Source organism: Zalophus californianus, chromosome 6 (assembly GCF_009762305.2).
Source record: "Zalophus californianus isolate mZalCal1 chromosome 6, mZalCal1.pri.v2, whole genome shotgun sequence".
Taxonomy (NCBI): domain Eukaryota; kingdom Metazoa; phylum Chordata; class Mammalia; order Carnivora; family Otariidae; genus Zalophus; species Zalophus californianus.
Genome location: NC_045600.1, coordinates 38,541,408 through 38,560,500, shown reverse-complemented (window position 1 = coordinate 38,560,500; position 19,093 = coordinate 38,541,408). Strand labels below are relative to the sequence as shown.

General features: G+C 45.2%; 1 protein-coding gene across 3 annotated transcripts in view; it reads left to right on the top strand.

Moving 5' to 3' along the window:
- PRKCH (protein kinase C eta) overlaps positions 1-19,093 on the top strand; it is a 222,938-nt gene that overhangs the window by 15,408 nt on the left and 188,437 nt on the right. Inside the window, exons 1-2 of one of the 3 annotated variants that reach the window (XM_027570955.2) lie at positions 8,685-8,819; positions 9,607-9,758. The exons of the other annotated variants lie outside the window; for them this stretch is intronic. The gene's annotated coding sequence lies outside the window, so the exon portion shown is untranslated. Of the gene's footprint in view, positions 1-8,684; positions 8,820-9,606; positions 9,759-19,093 lie in introns of those variants that run through there. 3 annotated transcript variants of the gene reach the window in all.

The following is a 19,093-nucleotide window of genomic DNA, read 5'->3' as shown; positions in this document are numbered from 1 at the left end:
TGGTTCTTAACTACTGAAAGCCTGTTTATTGACTATAATTTTGTGAATTAACTCTGGATAATTTTAAATAATGTCTATTTTGGCATCTCCTTGACCTCTAGAGTATTTCTGACCTTCCCTTCAATATCCATTTGATCTGTGTTTATGTAAAAAGACACATTAGCATTTGCCTAAGCCACATAAATTAGGATGCAGGATCTACAATTACAGAGTAATAGTACAAAGTACACGCTTTGAGGAATATTTATTGGACAACTACCATAATTATCAGTGCATCATAGTGTGATGGTTGGGTGTCAGCCAGGTTGGGGTTCAGCTATTAGTTCTGCCTCTCATTAGCAGGGGCCATTGAAGCTCTCTGAGCCCCAGCTTTCTCGGCATAACACAGTAGCTGCCTCCCAGGCTTATGTGAGAACATGGAGCATAGCGCATGACACATAGCACCGCAGAAAATAATCATCCGTGTCTCCATAACCACCGCCACCACTCCTGCCAGTGCTTAACTATGAAGTCACAGGCCCAGCTTTTTCTGAAATTAACTCTGAAAACGATAAGACACTGAATTACATAGAATTTTAGTTTTTAATTTTACAGAATTCAGAGTTTAGAATTTTGAGTTTTGAGATTTTAGAAGGGATTTTTGGGTCCAGCCTTTTTTTTTTTTTTTAAGATTTTATTTATTTATTTATTTGACACACAGAGAGAAAGTATAAGCACAAGCTGGAGGAGCGGTAGAGGGAGAGGGAGAAGCAGACTCCCTGCTGAGCAGGGAGCCCGGGATCCCAGGACCCTGAGATCATGACCTGAGCCGAAGGCAGATCCTTCACCAGCTGAGGCACCCAGGTGCCCCTGAGTCCAGCCTTCTTAACTGTTTTTGCTTTTTATTTAAGATTCTGAACTGTAAATCAATAGGATGGTTACTGGTGGAAGAGGGGATGGTTTCTTTACCCTGGAATCCTAGGGATTTCGGGTAAATTTTGTACATATGTCCACTCTGAAAGATCTTGCAAGAAAGATGGGGAAATGAAGCTGGGAATACTGTAGCTACAATGTTGGCCAAAGTTAGTTTGTGAGAAGCCTTGAAATTGAGTCTGTTGGTTTGCTCATTTGATATTGGACAGATAAAAGATTCTGTTAGTGTGAATAACAAATCAGAAGGAAGTTGTAATATACAGTTGCAAAGGAGGGAAGAAGCCCTTTGAAAAGCTGAAGTGAGTGCTTTTATTACTGTAGTTAAGGGAAATGATGGTAAGTAGGCTCTTTGAGTTGGCATTAAAAGATGTTTCCTTGATTTAAGTTTGAACATATAATGCTAGTCATTGGATGTAAATTGTTCTTTCATGCTTTCAAAGAGGAAAACTACAATTTAAAAGTGCATCATTTGAATTTTGGGATTTATGAATGAAATCAAAGGGCACCAACAATTTTGATTTGGTTTGCAGAAAAATATGAAGTTCCCCCTCCCCCACACTGACTCATTTTGAAGGTGATTTTGCCCAGTTCTAGCTGTTGACTGGCTACTTGTTTTTGGTCCTAGATCTTTCACGGTTGATTTTAAGTTTGAGGTTTCTGAGATGTACATATTTAATTTTTCAGAACAGAGGTTGCATTTGCTCCATACCGAGGCCCAACAGTGTTTGCACTGATGTTACCACAGTCTTGGTTTTGGGTATTCAGAAGCCTTAGCTCACTGGCTGTGCAGAGAATATATTGTTTTTGAGTCTCCCTGCTGGGCCCCCTCGGCTGTCTTGTCACGCACATCCTGTACTTGGGTTGTGGTTGTATTGATTTGCTGGGGCACTGCTGTTGCAAGTGTCTGGGGGTGAATGAGAATGTGTTGGGTGTCTGCCCTCACTTCCACCGGACTTGCTACTTGCAGCCAGCGGTACCACAGTCTGTGTGAGTGCCTCTCTCAGGGACCCTCAGCTTCCCCTCCACCTGCGCCTGGCCAAGTGCCCTGCACGCAATAGGGATTCAGGAAACATTTGTAGAATGAAAAAATTCCTCATGGTTTTCATGTCTTGAGTCTGATTCGGAAGTCGAACACTGTCCCACTTTTGCTAAAAGATTTTGTCTTTTAATGTCTTAAAACATTCAAATTTCAGGGGTGCCTGGGTGGCTCAGTCGTTAAGCGTCTGCCTTCGACTCAGGTCATGATCCCGAGTCCCGCATCAGGCTCCTTGCTCAGGGGGGAGCCTGCTTGTCCCTCCCCCCCTCCCCCTGCTTGTGTTCCCTCTCTCGCTGTGTCTCTCTTTGTCAAATAAATAAAATCGCATTTTAAAAAAATTCGTATTTCAGATAAAGACATTAACACTTCGCCTGTGTGAGAGAGTTTAAGAGCAGCCCCGGGAGTAGTTGAGAGAGTGAATGTGCCAGCATGATTTTTAGTCTGTCCATTATTTAAAGAAGTGTAAGAGGTGTGTGAAAGGACTAGCTGAATCCCAGGTCCCCCAAATAAAATGCTAACTTTTGTTTAGGCCATACGAGATGGTTTTCAAAATAGGAAAAACAGACTTCGACCATGTTCTGGTCCACATATCTCAGGGAGAGATTAATGACAGCCTGCCCTTGGTGAGAACGGGACACCGGCAAGGGGCATAAACTAGATCTGGTTTAATTGTGACCTTGAGGTGATAGTTGCCTGTTAAGCTTCTTTTTCTTAAAATATCCTCTTCTTGCAAAATAAACAAGGGACTCCTGAAGTGGCTTCATTATGACTCTGATGTGCCGTTTTTCTGTCTGAACTGAATTTCTCATGGCTCATTGCCGACTCCTGCTGCTGTAGCTTAGTCCTATCAAACTTGTGTATGCAGGATTTTGTTTTAAAACAGGAAAAATAATGATTCCGAAATTGTTCCTGTCAAGATATGAAACGAGTCTTTCCATTAATATTATTTCCATTAAAATTTTGATATCAAGTCACTTAGTGACAGTTCAGCTTCAGTGAAGCTCATGTGGAAAGCAAGAAACTGAGAATTGGCAGAACAAATAATGAGGTGTCCCCACTCTGCTGAAGCTCCTCCTCTTAACTCTTAGCGGACCCTTGCTTCCTTCCTTATCTTCTCCTTGGGCCATTATTTGGAAGAGCTCAGGTTAGAGTCAGTCCTAATCGGGGAGAGCTGGTTTCCTAGCACCCAGATCATTCTCTGTAGGCAAGTGCCCCCGTGTCCCAGGAAAACCGATACTCTCGGCGGGAGCTCCCACTCCCACTTGTGGCATGTCCGCTTGGGGCCCTGCTTTCCTGCTGCAGGCAGGCTTGGGGTGAGGGGAGCTTGCTGGTCAGACTCAGCCCTCTGCCTGCCTTGTTGGGGTCTTCTGTGTCCTCTCTGGGTCCGGTGTTCTCTCTCCCACACCTTCATCCTCTTCCTCCTAACACCTCCCGTTTAGAAACAGGCCCAGACCTCTCGAAACACTCAGCCTTCCCAACTCTGGCGAACGAGCCACACAGCCCTCTCCTGGCCTGGCTTGCTTCGTTTTTGAGGTGGGGCTTAGTGTCTCCCTTTCTCGTCTCAGTTTGTGTGGATAGCACCCGGCAAAGCCCAGGAATGGCCATGTTATCCCACCACTCCTTATTTGTCTTGTCGGCTGCTACTTTCTCCTCGAGACTGTTAAATATTGGTGTTTCCTGGGGTTTTGTCCTTCTATTGTTGTCCTCCTCCAGAAGATCTCTGCTTTCACCGTCTTTTTTTTTTTTTAAGATTTTATTTATTTATTTGAGAGAGTAAGAATGAGAGAGAGAGAGAGAGAGAGAGAGAGAGAGAGAGCACATGAGAGGGGGAAGGTCAGAGGGAGAAGCAGACTCCCCGCTGAGCAGGGAGCCCGATGCGGGACTCGATCCCAGGACTCCAGGACCATGACCCGAGCCAAAGGCAGTCACTTAACCGACTGAGCCACCCAGGCGCCCCTGCTTTCACCGTCTTAACCATATTGTGCATATGCCAAGACCTTTGTCTCCCATCTTTGTCCCTGAGCCTGATTCTGCCTCTAGGACTGGGGCAGCTGAGGGCAAAGGGCTTTATCCTCTGTCTACTTCAATCCTCACGACAGCCCACGAGGCACAGACAGGTAACGTTCCTTCTGGAGGAAACTGTGGCTTAGGGATGTGCCAGAGCAAGTCCAAAGTCTCACATCTAAGGCTTGTTGGGAAGATCTACTTGGACATCTGATAGGTGTCTCTGGGTCAGCACTGTCTACGACTAAATACTCCATCTTTCCCCTTCACCTGCTTCCCTGCCCATTTTCTTAGAACTAGTCTCACCATTGTTCAGTCACCTAGGCATCATTGTTGAATTTTCTCTTTCACCTGATTCCCCATTTCAGTCCATTGCCAAGTCCTGCTGAATTAGCTTGCTAAATACTTCTTGACTCAATTTCTTCTTTTCCACCAGCACCACACCTGTTTAGGCCCTTGTCCCATGGATGGATGAGTGCAGTAGCTTTGGAACTGGTCCCCATGAGTCAAATCTTATTCCCTCAAATCCATCTTCCACAGAGCTGCTTGGATGAGCTGTCAAAGCTCAAGCCTAACCTCTCTCCTGCTAGAAATCTTTTAAAGGCTTCCCATCGCCCATAAAGTTCAGGCTTCTTGGGAAGATTCCCAGGAGTCTGGCCTCACCTACCTCCCCCATTCCATCTCCCACCTTGCCTTGTCTCCACTTCATGAACTGGGTACAAGCGAGCAAGTTAGGTTTTCTTGATTCTGCTCTTGTCTAACTCATTTCGTGTTGGGGGAGGAGGGCAGGTATTCCTTTGTAATTTGCACAGAGGACTTGTTATATAACACTAGAAAAGATAGGAGGGATGAAGGAGGTTATATAGAAAAAATATGTCACTCTCTTTGGAACTACAAGCACACCCACAAACAGGCCTGAGCCCGCATATGCACGTACCTACACACTTCCATGTGTCAGCTGACAGCATTCCCTGAGCACCTGCTATGGCCGGGTGCTGGATGTGCAAAGTTCAAGTTGCTCACCTTGTGGGGAAGACAGCACAAGCCCGCTGTTTTATCAGAGAGTAGTTGAGTTCAGGAATAGAGATAGGTGCAGTAATAGAAATGAATGTTATTGGATTGCAAACCTGGGGATTCAGGAAGGACTTCCTAGAGGAGATGATATTCGACTTCAGTCTTCAGGGTAAGTCAGTATTAACTAGATTTGAGGTGGTACAAATACCTTTCCCCGTTTCCCCCGTGGAGATTTGTATTTTTCCCACGGAATTTTTATCTGTGTGGGTCATTTTAAGGAGGGCTAACGATACTTAAGCGCTTTTAAAAAGCAAACCGTACCTGGTCCATACCACTGGCAGGAACGTATTTCATGAGGTCCGGGGCATTGTCTTGGTCTTTTCTCATTTATTCTCAGTGCATGGCCCCTGGTAGGTGCTGAATAAATGGTTGAATCGGACGCCTTGAGGTGAGGGGTGAGAAGAGGTTCTCCTCTTTCCCCTGAACGTGGTAAAAGTCAGTGTGTCAGTTGAGGTTTGTGTGGGGGTGACATTGTGAGGTCCTAAGCTTGGTGGCCTGCCTCTGTAGTAGATCTCATGGGAGGGGCAGAGTGTCGTCTAGGTGTCCAACTCTGCTCTGGGCACCAGTGCCAAAAGCTCACTTGCAGGTGAAGGGAGGAGTGCCCTTTTAAAGGCTAATCCAGTAATTAAATTCAAGCAGAAGGTTGGTGAAGGTGGAGCGAACTCGTTTATTAGCATATAATATTACCGACCGAACTCATATAAATGTAGATTATTGTGGTTTGTCCTTTCCTGACTGCAGAAGAGCTTTGGAGAGATGCCCTTGATTAGGAGTTAGTCAGTGAGCTGCTGCTTGAAGATCTGAGAATGCCAGACGGTGTCATAGCCGCAGGTTTTAGCTTTCATTCGCGTGAGAGAGTTTTGTCTTCCTGTGTGTGAGGTGAATGTCTGTTCTGGGCTTAGGCTCTGAATTAGCTGCCTCAGACCCACCATTCCATGGGGCTTTGTCATGGTGCGCTGTTGCTGTGAAGCCTGTTTTCACAGAGGCCCATTTCCACCAGGAGAATCGCACCGTAAGTATTTCCACAGGAACTCTGCCCTTCACCACTTGTCACTGTTGTGGCTGCAGGGCTCCACCACAGGGCGGAGGTGGCTTAGCCCTCGTTGAAAACGCAACAGATCTTTCCATCTCTCACCGTAGATTTTCCAGTGTCTTCTGGGCCAGCGTGGAGTCTTTAAAACCAGGTTCACCGATTACCACATAAGAACTGATAAGTAGAGGTCTTAAATGATCTGTTGAAGACTCGCATCCGGAAAGGTCACGGAGAGTTTCTCGACCAGCTAAGCGTAGACCGTGCCATGGAGAAGCTGCTGTGAAGGTCCAGGAACTGTCTAGCATCACTGTCCAGACAGACGGGAAAGGCAATGGCTTTACCTCTGGCTGAAGGCAGGGGCTTCTCCATGGATTAATGGACCCTCTTCCAAATGAATCCGTTGTTCCTCTTGTGCAGACTTCTTGCCTTTACTTTTTTTCCGAGGGCCTACGGGGTGGCCTGGAACAGTTCAGTGCTAACTGCCCTTTGTGGTTACTGCCCGGTTGGTGTTCCCAGTGGGGCAGTTGCCATAGTGGTCTAGTTATTTGGATCGATAAGTCAAAGGAATGGCTTGGGGGTTAGTGTACTGCCTGGAGAAAGGCTTAACATTACTCCAATTAAGAAATTAATGAATCTGGGGCACCTGGGTGGCTCAGTATTATAAGCGTCTGCCTTCGGCTCAGGTCATGATCCCAGGGCCCTGGGATCAAGCCCCGCATTGGGCTCCCCGCTCTGCGGAGAGCCTGTGAAACTCTCCCACTCCCCCTGCTTGTGTTCCCCTCTCTTGCTGTGTCTCTCTCTGTCAAATAAATAAATAAAATCTTTAAAAAAAAATAATGAATCTCATGGTGCCTGGCTGGCTCAGTCAGTTAAGCATCTGCCTTCAGCTCAGGTCATGATCCCAGGATCCTGGGATCAAGCCCCATGTCAGGCTCCCTGCTCAGTGGGAAGCGCACTTCTCCCTCTCCCACTCCCCCTGCTTGTGCTCTCTCTGTCAAATAAATAAGTAAAAAAAACTTTTTTAAAAAAGAAATTAATGAATCTCAAATGATTATAACCCAAGTGAGAGATCTTCCAAAAGAATGGCCCTTTAGAGAAATAGTGACCAGCTCATTGAAAAATAAGACCCTAGGCTGGATAGAGAAGTCTTACATGTAAAGACTGGTTGATTTCTCTTATAAAACTATGAAAAGACTACCCTATAAGGAAAAGAGGGTCTTAAGTTTTATTGGTGAGATTTTCATTCATTCTGGAGCTATGATAAAACAAGGACTAGGCAATGCAGGGCAGAAAGACGGATTTCTTTAGATTTTTACCTCAAACACAGAACCTAGATCTAATGTGTGTCTAAAAGTAATATCATCTAAAAGTAGTAATTGGTCTCTTTTTGTAATCAAATAATATTTTGAGTAATATTCATTGCTTAACTAAAGCGTGTGACACATAGTGAAAGTATAAAAATTGATTAGAAAATATATATGAGTGTGAAGACGTTTAAAAAGAGTTTGACCTATAGCTTTGTTTGGCTGAAATGGGTGGAATTATTTAGTTGGCACCAGGAAACAGTTTCCTTGGCTTTCTACTGGGTTCAGGATCCTGACATATTTTTTAAAATTCTTCTTTTTTAATTAATGAAGGAAATTGACATACAATGTTATACTAGTTTTAGGTGTATAACATATTTTTTTTAAAGATTTTATTTATTTATTTGAGAGAGAGAGAATGAGAGAGAGAGAGCACGAGAGGGAAGAGGGTCAGAGGGAGAAGCAGACTCCCTGCCGAGCAGGGAGCCGACGTGGGACTCGATCCTGGGACTCCAGGATCATGACCTGAGCCGAAGGCAGTTGCTTAACCAACTGAGCCACCCAGGCGCCCAGGTGTATAACATATTGATTTGACAATTCTATACAGTACTCAGTACTCCCCACGATAAGTGTAGTCACCATACAGCATTATAATCTTATTAACTGTATTCCTTATGCTGTCCTTTTCATCTTTGTGACTTACTTGTTGTATAACTAGAAGTTTGTATCTCTTAATCCCCTTCATTGATCTCACTCCTCCCCATCCCCCTCTGGCAACCATCAGTTCTCTATATTTAGGAGTGTGTGTGTTTTATATTTTAGATTCCACATGTAAGTGAAATCCTACAATACTTGTCTTTCTCTGACTTATTTCACTTAGCATTATACCCTCTAGGTCCATCCATGTTGTTGCAAATGGCAAGATCCCATTCTTTTTTATGGTGGAGCAGTATTCTATCTGACAGCTCCTAAGGGTAAGTCTTCTAACCTCAGAATCCCATCACCTTTATGCTGCACAGGTATTTTGGTAACGGGCTCTTTTGGATGGTGACTTCCTACTTCTAGCAGTCTCCTCTCATCGTCCTGAAGTGATGTCAGTATACCTTTGGAACACCACAAAGCTTGCCATTTGAGGGACACAGCTTGCTTCTGGGCTTGGGGACTGAAGAGGTCTAGCCTTGGTTCCAGACGCCGATGAAGTGAGAGGTCTCTGAAAGTTCCCCCAGCTCTGAGAATTCTGATGTCATTCACATCCACTGCCAGGGTGGCTGCTTTATGACGCTGGACGTGTCATAAAGAAGAAGGGGAAACAAGTATGAGAGACCTGGCTCCACTGAACTCGTGGGAAGTGGGTCAGCCGTCGAGTGAGATGGTGCCTGGCATTTCCCAGCCACATCTTGTGATGCAAACCGAAACAGGCCAGAGGGTCCACTGTGTGCCAGGTGTTTCCATGAAAGTAAGCTGTTGTGTGCCAGGTATAGCACGCTGCAAGCAGAGATTTTAGTGACCAGTGTAATCTTTTTTCCCCCTGTTGGTGATATGTTGAATGACGTTCTAATGGTTGTAGCTTACTTGCGAGAAAAGGAGCTGGTGGAGAGAGCTGGTTGGTTGCCCTGTGACCAAACCTGCTCTTTTCAGGGCTGCAGAGCCAGCCCGTGGAGCAGACAGACAGCTGCAGGTACAGCTCGGGGCAGTGCTCAGGTCTGTAATCAACAGCTTTGCCTGTGACTGACAGGTGGGTGGCCACTGCAGGTCTGCTCTGGTGAAGGCACTGACCCTGCTCATCTCACTTGGGTGTTTTGTGTGTGTGTGTGTGTGTGTGTGTGTGTGTGTGTGTGTGTGTGTGTGTGTGTGTGTGTGTGTGTGGTGAGAGACTTCTAGAAGTTCCTCCCATGGCTCATCTGTGTAACCTTCTGTTTTCATCAGATCCCCATTGCTAGCTTCTTAAAGCTAGAGGAACCAAGGAGCCTTAGAGATCATTCAGGACAAAGGATTTTATATTTTAAATCCCTATGACCGTCCTGAACTCCAGTTGAGAAATTGAGCCTGGGCTTGAATTGCTTACCGAGTCTGCTACTTTACATGGTAGTTTTTTGGTTTCTGCTTTGGGAGAATGATCTCAGGCCTGCTAAGGGCTTATTTCTGTCCCTGTCACAATACTAGGCTGTGTACTCATTCTTTCTCAGTTCCTTTTTCCTCGTATATTTCCTCACAAATCATTTTCCTCTTTCCACTATTTTTAGGGTAGCCAGTCCTAAGATACTCACACATGGATGATCTCTACTCTCAAACCCTTTCCCAGTGAGCACGTTTACGGAGCACCGTCTCTCTCTAAAGTCTTCCGTCACTGTGGTCCTTTTGCGGCAAGCATGAGCAGGGTGTTTTTACGTCTTTTGTAAGTGTCTCCCCTTAATACTTAATTTCCCCAGACTGTGTGGGTAGAAGACCTCCAGTAAAAAGTGAGGAGCTTCCACGAGCTGTCTCGGTAACACTGGCCACCATACAGAAGTAGCATATTGTTGGTATCCTTTTACCATCCTTAGACTGTAACAAATACAACAGTATTTGTTGATGGAGAGCAGATGGACAGAGCCTCCAACAGTCATTTGACGGTGGTGGAAATCCAGGATGCACTGAAGAGGACAGATAATCCTCTACTATGAGTTTCACAGTGTCCAGAGGGGCAGAGAAGTGATGAACAGGGTAGCGTGGGGGTGGGATAATGCCGAATAATAGTAGATACTCAGTAAGGGTTGACTAGATGTCAGGTTGAGTGCTCACTGGATGACCTCAGTCAATCGTCCGGATACTTTTGAGATAGTTTGTTGTCTTCTCCTCTCTTTAGGGGGCAGCTGAGGTCCAGAGAGGGTAATGATACTTGCTCCTTGTTGGTGGTGGAGCTAGAGTTTGAACACCTGTGTGCCGCCACCGGCAGCCCCTCCTCAACCCCCCCGTCACACCTGCTTCAGGTGATTGAGAGGAGGCAAAGCAAAAAACTGCAAGATGAACTCCCGCATATTTGCCTTGTAAGGGTGTATGTTTCTTAATTCTGATAAAGTGGTAGAGAAATAATTAAGGGTTTCACTGTTGATAGGGCCCCGGATAGGAAGGACATCTTGTGCTACGTGTGATTCTGCAGCAGATGACAGGTCCTCAGATAGCACAGTGTTGCCCCAAATTAACGTGCCAGCTTAGCAATTGAAGGAGTGAAGTATCAAATGATCACAGAGCACAAATTTGACCTCTGGGATTAACCTCCCTTCAAACACTGTGCTTGTTATACTGTATACTTCTTTCACCTTTAACCTCATGCTCTCCTAACTGAGCAGTGAATTACTAGGTAAAGTCACAGTTGAATGTATCAGCACAGTGCACTGCACAGAGTTTTGGGTAGATTCTGCAACCAGCTATGTGAGGTAGCCAGTGCCATTTCCCAGTGTTGAAGCCTGTAGCCTGCACCCTGGCCTTTTCCCCCTTTTGAGGTAGTTTTAAATTAACTGTTACTTGGCCAGTAGGTTTGCCACTTTGTGGGAGCAATTATTACGTGTCTGAGGTTATGTTAGACATGGAATGTGCAGAAATAGAAAGATAGGTTCTTTGCCCTCAAGGAGCTTATCTTGCAGGGGAAACAGATACATGAATGCTTTCAGGGATCACATATTTTATTCTGTGTGTCTGATAAGGACGTGGTGCAGAACTCTGTAAAGGAATAAAACTTTGAAAAAGAAAAAAGGAATAAAACTTTCATGAGCTAAGCAGGCACAAGCCAACACGGCACATCTTTCTGTGTGTGTTTTTTGAACCAGTCTGTGAATGTGAGCTTGATTTAAAGTCTACCCTCCATCCTAGACTTCAACCAAACAGCCATTATAGAAATGAACTTTTATTATTATTTTTTTAAAGATTTTATTTATTTGTCAGAGAGAGAGAGAGAGAGCAAGTGAGCACAAGCAGAGGGAGAAGCAGGCTTCCCGCTGAGCAGCGAGCCCGATGCGGGGCTCAATGCCAGGACCCTGGGATCACGACCTGAGCCGAAGGCAGATGCTTAACCGACTGAGCCACCCAGGCGCCCTGGGAATGAACTTTTAATTGAGTTGCTTTCCCTAAGCATTTTAGTTCTCCTTGTTTATCTTGCATCATTAGCTAATGACATCGGTGTTCTCAGAAGTCATGTTTAAGCATAGTTTAGAGATGACGTAGGAGTTTTACCATATATTTACTTGGGCTTGTCTGCTGCCCCTTTATAATCTGTTGGCCAGTGATTCTAGCTTTTTTTTTTTTTTTTTACCCCGTGTTCCTTTGAAGCTGGATAGGGAGAGGTGGAGACTGGTGGAGAGGGAAACAAGTGATAGGTGTTCCCAAAACTGAAGGGCTTTGGGTGAAAATTCAGGAAAGGCCGTCATATTGCTGCCAATCTAAGGTGGTTTGATTGGTGCCAAGCTAAAGAGAGAATACTGACTTTTTAAAACTGCGCTGACTTTTTACTTAACTATTTTCCCCGGAGCCATGGGGATGGGGTGTTGCAGTTTACAGCGATAATTTTGTGCTGCTCAGATTTTTCTGATTATCTTCAAGCCTGCGTGGAAAGTGTCCCTGCAGATCCATCCATGCTGTCTTCCTCCTGCGCTCATCTGCTCTCTCCCCGGCTGTGGTGCCCACACTGGGTGGGTGTTGGCCAGAAGTTCCTCTCGCCCCCTCGGGAGAAACGGTGGTGTTTCTGGACTTAATGCATTTGGAGCACCTGGAGTTTATTCTGAAACCCCAAGTTTCTGGAGCTTTGTGCTCTTAGCTTGGATTTAATTACCCGTAAAGGTGGTCAATGTTAACTAGAAGCCATTGGAGGTGATGCTCCTAATGTAGACCCCTCAGAGAGGTCCTGGGTCCTTTTTTTCATCAGAACTTGGGTAATAATGCTTCTGTTTTATACCCCAGAAGACTGATATAACTAGCAATGAATCTCATTAGTAATTTATATTGGCAGATCTGAAGTGTTAGATATTAAATCTGTTTTACACCATCAGTGTTAACTTCAGCTGGTGAAGTTTCCTGGGGTAGAGGGCAATGCAACCACCTTTTACCAAAATAGAAAGGAAGAGAATGCAGATCTTGTGGGGAATGGCATTGAATACACTTTAGTGAGCGTGGCTGGGGCAGTGGGGTGAGGAGAGGGGGTAATGGGCCTGGGGAGGGGAGCTTCTGTCACTGGGCTCCCAGAGCTGATTCATCTAGGTGCTAGTAGAGCTGTAGAAACCCACAGGGGAATTCCCTGGCTCCTTTCCATTCCTCTTTCTGATACGATCTTTGCCCAGTTTATCTGTTAGCCAGGCTTCCATTTTTATCAGCACTGAGATGTCTTTTTTTTTTTTTTAAAGGCCTGTTTTTTTTTAAGATTTTTTTTTTTTTTATTTATTCATGAGAGACAGAGGCGGGAGAGAGGGAAAGAGAGAGATAGAGAAGCAGAGGGAGAAGCAGCCTCCCAAGGAGCAGGGAGCCCGATGTGGGACTCGATCCCAGGACCCTGGGATCATGACCTGAGCCGAAGGCAGACGCTTAACCATCTGAGCCACCCAAGCGCCCGGCGCTGAGATGTCTTTATGGCCCCATACATGGCCGACTGCACAGTTGATGTTCTCGGGGAGGGTGTCACAGCCAGAGAAGGGTGCCATGGAGAGGGCTGACTGGGCCATATATGTTTGGGGCTCACCCTCCTTTAGAATGTTCTGGAAGCATGTGGCCAAACAGGGGATTTTGAAGGACCAGAAGGGAAGGGCAGGGTGGATGACAACGGGGGGCCGTTGAAAGCATGTGTGGTATCTAGAAAGGTGGTGGGTAGGACGAGGCGTGTGGGCATGCTGGAGGGAGACAACATCTTTGCCTCTACGTCTGATGTTTGGGTTTGGGGGGGAAGGAAGCCACTTTTCTGTTTTGATTGTGTGAAGACAGAAGCTTCTCTAGTTCTTTATGGGGTCCAATAAAAGGGAAGAATTTTTATTACCTGTGTTCTTAATTTTAGTAAAGCTGTGCTGAGCTGGTTTGCACTCCAGCTCTGGTCTGTAATTTCTGCGGCTGACCTTTTCCTCTTCTTTCTCTCTGTCACAGTCGCCGAACGCCACTTTCAGTGGCCCTGGGTCAACGTCACCTTTCCCGTGAGTCCTCTGGGCTCAGGGTTACCACCTCTGCCCCCCATTTTATGCTTTCATCACAACTGGCACTTCGGCCTCGTAGCACTTTGTACGTAATTATTTATAATTGATGAGTCATCCCTCTGAGACTGTAGGCTTCCTGCCGGCGAGGTCCCAGGTCCACCCGCATCCTCAGCTGCCTCCACATGCCGGGCGCACACTAGGTGACCAGTTGGCATTGCTTGTCTGACGGATAGACTGACACAGGGGCAGCTTTGGGGAGTGTTGTTGAGTGGAATCATTCTGAGAATTTGATAGAATGATGATGGGGATCACTTTATACTCTTAATTAAAAGTCGGCCCTCGAGACTTATAAGTGGCAGCTTGTGTGCTTTGCCCTTTACAGCTTTCAGGGTGTTTTCTCTGTTTCCTTTCATACTTGTTTCCTACTTTGACCCTCCCAGTGATTCTCGGAGGCAGGCAGAGCATCATTTCCATTCCAGCTGAGGAAACAGAGGAGTTTCCACAGCCCGTTTCTGAAGGGGCATAGCTGGGACTTGACCACAGATCTGACTCTAGAATGCAGTACTCCTCCTGCTGGCTCATGCTGGCCTCCCCACATTTCTGGAGCAGCTACAATGTGCCTGTCTGTAACACTTGTTATCTTAATCTCCTGTCAGTACTGTTGAGGTAGATATTATGATCCCCATTTTACAGATGAGGACCTCTGAGAGGTCAAGTAAGTTTTCCAGGAACACACAACCAGTAAAAGGGGAAGGAAGGTCTGGGTTCACACCCAGTCCTGCAGTGCTGGAGGACAGAGCTGCTGCCTGCAGCGGGTGCCACCCAAAACTTGTGACTGTTCTGGTAGGGAGTGGGGAACAGTATTCGTTGCTTCAGAAATTCTGGATAACGTCTAAGTGTGTGTTCATTCCTGCGTTCATGACTGTGTCACAAATACTATATTTAGCAAGTGTCAGTGATGTGCCAGGATTGTGCTTGGGATACAAAGATGAATGAATAAGGTGACTACGCAGAGAACTATGACAAAATAGTATGATATACATGTCCCCAAAAGGTCTACATGAAGTGCTGTAGGAATGTAGGCCTGGGAAGGTGACCAAGGTTTGTATGGCACTTTTTATGTTGTCTCTTGAGCTCACTCCTGTTTGCGTTCTCTGTCTCCCATCCTCCCTCTCCACCACCCCATCCCTCTCTGTCCGGGCTGAGGATGAGACAGTAGGCCATCCAGAGGCCACCTGTCAGCCACTGGGCCCCAGAAAACACCAACACATGCATTTGCCAGGCCTGTTTTGTACAGAAACAGCATAAAAAGGGAGAGAGAACTGGCAGATATTTAGATTTATGGGCTTTTACAGAAAATAATTTCTTTTATTTGGTCAGGGTGTATGCCTTCTGGTTCCATACTCCTCGAGGGACCAAGAACATCTCATTACCTCTCAGAGTCCTGTCTGAAACAGAGACTAGAAAGTGCAGTCGGGTCCCTCTCACCTCTGGTCAGAGTCCCATGCCTCTCAAAGACACTAAAGAATGTCCTCTCTCCCCAGCGTCTGTCTCTACTGGGGAGGCTCAAAGCCCTTTACAACTAGCTTTCCCCAGCATCCTGAGGAGGCAGGGGAGGGAGGGAATATTGTGAGGGCTACTTTGTGGGGAGAGATGTCGACTGTGCTGACCCTGTGAAAGCCCTTCTCTTAGCTTAGACCCTCAGGTAACTTCGAAATAACCTTGCTGACTTAGAGGTTATTTTTTTTAACTCTCCCTGTAAGAGCCGGTCTGTTTCAGGCAGCCTCAGCCTCTGCGGAAATGGGTAGGCTTTTTTTTTTTTTTAGATTTATTTCTTTTTTGAGAGAGAGAGAGTGCGTACATGCGCTCGAGCAGGGGAGGGCCAGAGGGGGAGAGAGAGAGAATCCCAAGCGGAGTCTGCCTAGCACGAGCAGGGCCTGACACAGGGGGCCGATCCCTTGACCCAGAGCTGAAATCAAGAGTCGGTTGGATGCTTAACCAACCGAGCCACCCAGGCGCCCCTAGAAGTTGGTAGGCTTTGATGAAGCACTGCTTTGCTTCGCATGTTAGGACCCCAGGGTTCAGGGGCACTCTACATGTGTTTTTAATCTCTCAATTTACGCAGTTTAAGCAGTGCTCATGTAGGACATAGCAGAGATTTTGTGAAATGATCCTCTATTGAAAAGCTTGAATTTTCCCCCACATAATTGATTGGGCTCTGGCACCGGGTGTGTTGAGAGAAGGCCACTTCACTGCACTTTATTTCCACAGTCTTTGTGGGGTGGGGGTTCCTTTGAAGGGCTGCGGGATTCTGGAAGAATGTGTTTATAAAGTTCGTTCTCAAAGTTCGTTCTCACGGCTCTTCTAGCTGAGGGCCAGCAGAGTTGCATCTATCCCTCTTGGTGCTGTCAGCATGAGGGACTGAGGACAGGGGAGTGGACATGGTGGCTTGGGGCCTGTGGGGAGGAGGGGAGGGAAAGGCAGGCTGAGACCCTGTAGCTTTACTCTTCCCCCCGACTTTTCTGTTTTCTGAATTTTAGGATTTGGATGCACATGCACATTTAAGATTTGCTCTGTGTAAATGAAATCAAACTTGTTTGTTGGGAGGGCTACATTTGAATGAACTACGGAGTTTTGGGGGCACAGTGAGGGGTAGGGAGATTCTGGGGGGGAGATTCGTCTGGTGTTGGTGGTTTTCCAGTTGGTAGAATGGTGTCAGCATTCTCTGATATGGGGTTAGCTCTACTGGGCCCCAAAAGACCAATCAAGCTTAGTAAAAAAAATGACCTGCTCTTGGCACACTATGGCTTGTATTGAGAAAAAGCAACTTAAATGTGAACATCCAGCTTGAATTCTTAGTAATTGGCTATGGCTTCTCATATCTCTTTCTGTTTCGCAATAAAACTCTAAAAACGCATGCTGCTAAGTGTGGACAGCTACTACCCACAGTGGTAGGAGAACAGACTCTGCATTAGCAGCTCGCGCTAACCCTGGGAGCAGTCTTGCGTCTGCGCAGGGAAAGTTGCTTCCATGTTTCTCATAGCTAATTGCGGCGCCCTCACCTTTGGGAGGGCAGAGTCTCAGAGCAGCAACACTGAACGTGGGGAACAGGAGTGAAGAATTAGGACCCTGGGCTCCAGTGCCAGGTGGCCTGCTAAATGGCAGCAGTTATGCAAGGAAATCATCACATCTGTCTACCCCAGATTATCCTTTTGACAGAAGAATCCGGCCGTTGTCTCTAAGGGCTTTTCTGGCCCTGAATTGTGTGATATCTACTCTTCGCTTGCATACTTTCTCCCTAACCGTTCTTGTGGGTCTCCTTTTTAATTACTTATCCTTTCCCTAAAATCAGGGTTCCCCTTGTTCTTCCCGTCATGCTACCTCCTCTCTTGTGTCTGAGAGGCTGTTAAAGAGCACAGTGAATTGATGTGGAAAGATATCCCTGATGTGTTATTGCATAAAACAAATCTAATTGCAGAGAAGTATGCATGGTATGATCCATTTCTGAAATAATAGTGATAATGATATCATTATTAGTACAAGTACGCATCTTTTGTTTGAACTGTTGGGAGTCAAATGTGTTTCTGAATTCAGGATTTTTCAATTTTTCATAGGGCCAGGTGTCATCTATTAAATAATAGCTCCACTGGGGGGTTGGGATGGCACCCTGTAATCAAAAACATTAATGCTTCTGCAGTGAAACATGAATATTCACACTAAGTGGGGAAAAATAAAGATTACAAATTACCTTATGTGTGTTCAAGTCAGATTTTGACAACAAATGTTATAAAAGTTTTTTTTGGGGTTTGGAGCTTTTTGAATAATAGGATTATAGATAAGGGATTGTGGACCTGCATAGCCAAGGGGAAGAAAGTCTGGAAGATTTTATAGCAAACCCTTAGCAATAGTTTCCTTGGGTGGAGCAGTAGGGTAGAATTATGGAGGACTTTCATTAACCAAGTTATACTTATTTTTGGTAAGCATGTATAATTTATAATCAGAAAAAATTATTAAAGATATGCATAAAACATAGGTGAGACACACCTCACAAATCTATAGCAATGTTTTTGTTAGGACCTTAAGATTTGAATAATTTTTCTTAATTTTTCAAACTTTTGAAATGTGATATTTTATATATACTTGACTTTTTCCCTAGATAACAGTGTTATTTAAAAAATATATAAAAGAGGGTGCCTGGGTGGCTCAGTTGGTTAAGCGACTGCCTCTGGCTCAGGTCATGATCCTGGAGTCCCGGGATCGAGTACCGCATCGGGCTCCCTGCTCGGCGAGGAGCCTGCTTCTCCCTCAGACCCTCCCCCCTCTCATGCTTTCTCTATCTCATTCTCTCTCTCAAATAAATAAATAAAATCTTTAAAAAAATATATATATATAAAAGAATATGTGATAAAAAGTCAGTGGTGAACAGTAAATCCCTTGGAGTCCCATGTGGGAAACGAGGAGCCACTTCTTTCTTACTGATTTGTATAGCACATTTATACTAACCTATAAAAGAATAAAAATCAGGGGCGCCTGGGTGGCTCAGTCGGTTAAGTGTCTGCCTTCGGCACGGGTCATGATCTCAGGGTCCTGGGATCAAGGACCAGGTCCAGCTCCCTGCTCAACGGGGACTCTGCTTCTCCCTCTCCCTCCCCTCCCTGCTCCTGCATGCATGCTCTCTCTCAAAAATAATAATAAAAATTATACAGAAGAAGCAAATGATCATAGCAAAAATATAATGTACGGGAAAAGACTTTCTGGAAATATAAGGCCTTATAGAAATATAAGCTGTTACAAAAGTAACATTGCAATTCTTTGGGGGCCAGAATCAGTGGAGTTGGTGGGAATGGACTTTGTCTGAAAATTGACTGGAAGAACTCCTTCAAAATAGAAGGAACTTGCAATTTTATGTATGAGATGTAAATCAGAAGGTTGATAGTTGATTGTTTTATCAGTTGCTATACAAGGACCTCTATTCTTAATTTTCAAATGTTTTCATACTTCTAATGAAAATATACTCATTTATTACCTTTTCCCACTTAATTGCATAGTTAGTCTTTTTTTAAAAAAGATTTTATTTATGTGAGAGAGAGTGATCACGAGCAGGGGGAGGGTAGAAAAAGAAGCCTGATGTGGGACTCAATCCCAGGACCCTGGGATCATGACCTGAGCTGAAGGCAGACGCTTAACCAACTGAGCCACCCAGCCGCCCTGCATAGTTTTATATGTTGCTCTGTAATAGCTGCATAATATTTCAGTTACTGCTTTACATAATTTGCTGCCTTTTTACTGCTATTTCTAATTTTTTTGTCCCAAACAACACCTCTTTATACCTGTAGCTCTAATTTTTTTTTTCTGTATTTAGGATTTATTTTCTTGGGAAAAATTTCCTGAGTGCAATAGGATCTTTTTTTTTGAGATTTTATTCATTCATTCATTCATTCATTTAAGATATATATATAGAGAGAGTGGTGGGGGGCGGCAAACGGGGAGGGAGAGGGACAAGCAGACTCCGTGATGAGCCCAGAGCCCAACCCAGGGCTTGATCCAACCACCCCAGGCCAGGACCCCAGCTTAAAATCAAGAG